Source organism: Danaus plexippus, chromosome 15, assembly GCF_018135715.1.
Source record: "Danaus plexippus chromosome 15, MEX_DaPlex, whole genome shotgun sequence".
Lineage (NCBI taxonomy): Eukaryota > Metazoa > Arthropoda > Insecta > Lepidoptera > Nymphalidae > Danaus > Danaus plexippus.
The window spans coordinates 5,412,736-5,418,786 of NC_083547.1; positions in this window are offsets into that span (position 1 = coordinate 5,412,736).

Here is a 6,051-nt window from a genome sequence, read left to right on the forward strand (position 1 = left end):
TTTTATAAAAAACTAAAAAGATGAATACCAAAATTAAAAATTAAAAATATTATTTACAATATAATATTTATTCTTTTAAATAAACACATGAATGGTTTTCATTGTATAATACAAATCCTTTCCGCAGTTTAAAGACTTAATGGGCTAGTTATAAATCTACTTAATTATACTCATTATACTTAAAATCCTTTTAAACAAATAACTGCGTTGTATTGCTCAATTTTATTAAATAAATTGTAATGACATTAAAGAATAACGAAATATTTATATCCGTTAACATTTTTCTACAAAAGAATTATATTTAAATGAAACTAGTATTGTTCGGATTTACTACGCGGATTTTATTATTTAAAAAAAAACTACATAATCCCGACGTTTCGGTTACTTTGCAGCAACCGTGATCACGGGTCACCTCGTGACACCTCGTCTGTCCCTGATCACGGTTGCTGCAAAGTAACCGAAACGTCGGGATTATGTAGTTTTTAAATAATAAAATCCGCGTAGTAAATCCGAATAATACTAGTTTCATTTAAATGAATACTCGCGAAAATCTTAGATCTCAGAATTATATTTAATAAATGTAGATTATCGGAAGTAAAGCTCAGAAAAAGTAAAAAATTTATTTCTGGAGGAGATGAATATACCCGTGATCAAATACGTGCCATGACATTATACAAAGTCGAGATTAGCATTCACATATAGTACTGCTATCATATTTATGATGAACGAGCTAGGTGTTTGTCAAACCCACAATTAAACCTCAAATAATTACATGTAATTAGATTTAAATACATGAAACCGGCTAATATGGAAAATAATGTTGGCCTCTAGCACTAGACAAAAGTTTTATGAATTCAGTTACTTACAGTTTTCTTCCCTATAAAGCTCATTGATTGTTGAAATAAATTCTTCCGCAAATATTAAGCCATGATACACTATTGGGATAGAGCATACGTATAATCTCTTATAATGCTAAATCGAAATCTTTAACATGTTGAATTATCCCCTAAAATATAACGTTACAATTATTATACAATTAATTGGACGGCCTCGAGGGACGACCGTTGGATTAAACTGTTATACCTTATATTAAATTTTTAGGGCTTATCCCTAACTTTTTTTTTATTTCAGTGTTTTATATTTTTATGAGATTCATGTTTATTCCTTATTTTAATGTAATACTTTTGTTTTTACAGGAATTTTATGACTGTACTGTGTTATACTCATGCCAATTGTAAATAAAACCATTTTTCACAATAGCTTAAACGATTCTATTTATTAATTTTAACATAACGTAGAATATCACGACGGTTTAAATATGCCGAAGAATGACTGCGTGAGCTGTGAAAAGACAAACATAATATTATTTTATGAGAATTGAAAGTATAAATTATAATAAACATAAATAATATATGGAATTTTAAGACTGAATTATTTTTTATTTCATGTTTTATGAAAATTATACAATAGAAACAATCTTGTGATATGAGTTATGAGTCATAGTTTTTACTCGCAGTAATGTTGACAGCAAGTGACCTATAATGTACGTACGTCAACTATTGCTCCGACAACGTCCTGAGGAATTTTCATCATTTCGCCGAAAGCATCTCCCATTAACTGTGTAGTCAAATGATCTTATTAATTAAAAAGCAATTATCAAAATAACCTGTATATATATCGGCATGTTTTAAAAAAAAAAATCTATTTAAGAACTCACATCAGGCTTTGCAGTTGTCTTTGGTGGTGCCGGGGTGGTAGTTGAAGCCGATGTTACGTTACTTGTTGCATTTTGACAAACAACAAGTGAAGTAAAAAGCAATATTAACAGGCAAATTTCAATACGAACCATTTTTTAATTTACCTTAACTGAGTTAAAACGAGTTGTTATTTCTTATTTATATACTTACCTCTTGATAGCCGTAACCAGGTTATTGTTATGATTCTATAGAGATATGACGTGCACACTGAAAATACCGACGAAAAATATATTTTTTGTTTATTTAACACATTCATATGGAAGTTGGAGTAGGATTACGTATACAAAGTAAATAATGCTGTCGTTGCTACGTAAATCGTTGGTAATATATATTTTTTTATTTCGACACAAGATATCTTTTGTATTATTATACATTATATATTCTGAACGAACGTGAAGTCAACGTCTGGACTAAGTGTGAATATAAAATTTGGTTTATAATTCTATTCGCTCTTTGCACGTTTAAACGCAAATCAATTTGTATAGAAACTTGTAAGTAATGTGTAATATTTTGTTAAACATTAAATAGCAGAGTAGCAGCGATTTGGATTCTTTTATAGGCTGTAGTCCCAGTTTTCCCAAGATTTATTGTAAAAGAGACTTAACAAGAATTTTTTTAGAAACCCATACAAAAATCTTAAGTGGTTGTAATTGCGATACTTGACATGTATTCCAAGTGAAGCGATAAAGTTAAAACTGTCAAGAGAAACATATATATATAATAGAGTCAGCGACTCAGCTTTAATGAGTAAGTGACATTCATTAAATCTTTCATGGTATTTCGTTTATGTTACTATGATAGCATGTGGCGTGGATCACTAATTCAGATAAATAACAAAAATATTTAAAAATATAATAAGGTGTAATAAGAAACATAAGAGAAGAACTAAAACCCTAAACCAATCACAATGGCTGTAAGGTAAAGAACTAATATTATTCCTAGACCATTTACAAAAATAGAAATAAAGGAAGTGACATACAAAATGAGATAGTAGTACATCTATTGGAGAAACAAGCCTGGGTAGGGAAGGCTGGAGAAATAGACGAATCTAAGAGATGTGGAGCATTAAATTGAAAATTAAGCAATTTGAAAAACAGTGGTTCGGTTAGTTTAGTTCAGTCATGCAAATGAGTATCTAAAATACAAAATTTAAAAGACAAATGACAAATAATTCAAGGTTGTAAGGTTGGTTTTGAAATGCCTTTAAATTGAGTAATTGTTTAAAAGTTTACAGTCTAATTTAAATTGTGTCATTGTTTTGCAACGTACTTATTCAAATTACATTGTCTTTTACTGAACTAACCATAGCAAAACGAATTTTTAAAACACTCTACAGGATAAATATTATTTACTGAAAAAATGTTTGCAAAATATGAGTTTTCTTTATTTCAAGGTTTGTTTTATAATAAGATGGAATTTGTTGAATTTATAATTAATAATTGAACTATTTCGAAAATGTATACTGTAAATTTATCAATTGCTGAATGTTAATGCTAAGTAATGACTATACCATCAAGGCTAACTACAATTAATTTCTTCCTCTGTTCCTTAAAGGGAATATTATTTTACTGTGTAATAATTAACTAGTGCGATATTCTAATATCTCGTAATATTTATTACAAGTAACTGTACTAAATATTTACTGAATATATTTTAGTAAGCCATGTCGATGACGCAAACAAAAAGAAATTCAAGAGTGTTTTCAATTTTTGTATCCTCATACTAATATATATAGTCAGTAGTCAGTTCATGATCAGACCTTAGTGATATTTGTACTGATAAAAAAAGGCCAAATATTGGTGAATTGATACTTGTACATAAGATTAATAAATAACATTAATTCTCATGTAATATGTTTTTTTTGTATATACAGTTTTACAGTCTGCAAGTGGCTCAAGGTTGTAAACCAAAACAAAAGTATTTTTTTTAATAGTGACGTTACTGTTATGATAAATATTAGGGATTCTAACGGCTGTTAAAGTCACAACTATCACAAAGTTTTCGAAAAGTATAACTTTTTATATTTTCATAATTATTTGCACAAGAATACCCATGTACCAATAAATTTTTCATAGAAGTGAAATGTATTGAATTTCACATGAACTGATTATAACGTAGTAATTAATGCAGAATCTTATATCTAAAGAAAACTATTAAGTATTGCACGAATACAGTTTCGTTTTAAAAGACTACCTCACTAACTCCTTTTCGATCCAACTGTACTATTATATATAACGATCGTTTATATTTTTAATTAACTTTGTTCGAGAAAATATAATTATACTTTATTTGTTTGACAAAGGAACAACACAATAAACGGACGTTTCTTGCATACGTAACCTTATTTGAACGTCGTCTTTTGCTTGAGCAAGTTATCAACTTTTGCAAGCGCGGGTGTATTTCTAGCACCAGTAAACTTGATCAGATATTATTTTTGTCAAGAAAATCGTGTTACTCCTGGTTTTCCTTTTATTAAAAATTTTATATTGTTCTTGTAAATACCGCAAATTGGTAACTACAACAACGTTTTGAAACTACAAAATGAACAATTTTTAATGTTTGTGTTGCCATTAATACGTTTTTTGTAAAATACCTACATATAACATAATATTTTAGACGTTTTTATTTAATAATTTGTTTATACATATATACTAATCAGGTCTACTCTACATTTATACTAAACATGTCTACATTTGTGTCATGTAAAAATTGTCTTGTGAAATAGACAACTATTTTAAAATCATACTTTTACTAGCACCTTTGTATGTACACACAATGGAAGGAAGCCTTTGGAGTATTCATCATTAAGTGATGTTTTTGATAAATTGATCTTATTGATTTAGTTTTTCATTCATTCTCACTTAAATGATATTGTTAATAATATGATGATACTAATAGGGTTTACAAAAATTGTATCAATTGTCGTACTATTGTACTGCGTTTCGCTTTGTTTTAAATACTAATACATAATTACTTTTTACTGATCTCTTCGAATATATAGAAAAAATATTTTTTTTTTTACGAAGCAATGATATTCGTTTATTATATCAATCAAAAATTTTGAAAAAAAATAATATTCTTTTCAGAGTGGATAAAACTTTGGATCGGTGAGGTTTGTAATTAAAATCTTTGAGTCCCTTTTGCATTACAATTTTTTAGGCTGAAAATATTATTAGGCTAAAAATTATGAAATACAAACAATCAATATTATGTGAACATAAATAATAAAAACTTCAGTTTTTGATAAAGGAAAGCGACCCATTATATTTCAGGTAAATTTACGAGGAACCTTACGTGTATATTTTATACACTTTTATCGGCACAATTTCTTTCACAACAAGAACTCACTCAAGTGACCTTTGATCTCTTTTTACTTGATATAATGGCGCTTTACTGTACGATTTTTATCCTTTATGAACTTGAAAAGACATATTTTCTTTGCAAAATTTATAAAAAGTGTACATGTAAAATATTCAAGAGTATGTTAATTAATTAATTTTAGTCATCTTTATATTTATAAAGATAGAATGATCCTAATTATAATTTGTGATAACGGTTTTTTAGATAATGTCTACGTATTTTAAAATATTTATTGAGATAAATTTATGTTTTATAACAAATTCACATTTCAATAAAAAAAAAAAAAAGCAAAGTTAGGTGAGGTTATTGAAAAATATTTTAATTAGATGTTAGCTTTTAGATTAAATCATTCAACGTAATTCAAAAGGGTTGCATTGGCTCTAATTCTTATACAACCAAAGCAAAATACCTAAAGTTTAAATAAGCCATTTTTAAACACAATTTTATTATAAAACATTGACTTCAAAATTTTTACACAGGATCTGACGAGAGTAAATGTTGAATTTACTCTGAATATGTAAATATGCGGTCGTAGTTAGTTTATTAGGTGCTGTTCAGTGAGTCCACTTTTATAAATTTATTAAAATTTAATCGTTAGCCCGGATGAAATAGGAGTTAAAATGGGTTGTTTCCTTCGAGGCGAACGAGAGCGTACACAATTCAAATGCGAAAGTGTGGTTGGCTTATTTTGTGATCTGCTACAACCAGTTTCAAGATGTATAATCCAACAAGACAAGTTGTTTTGCTCAAGATTACAGTGTTAAAATACACTGCCATGACAGATGGAATGGCAGAATTATTTTCCTTTATCTACTCTACCTCTATTTATTGGTTTTAGTGAAATTATCAGTGTAATTAACTTAAGAAACATTTAATAATGTTTTATTTAAATATTCAGTCTTAGCCACTTTCATGAAAGTAATAAGATTATATA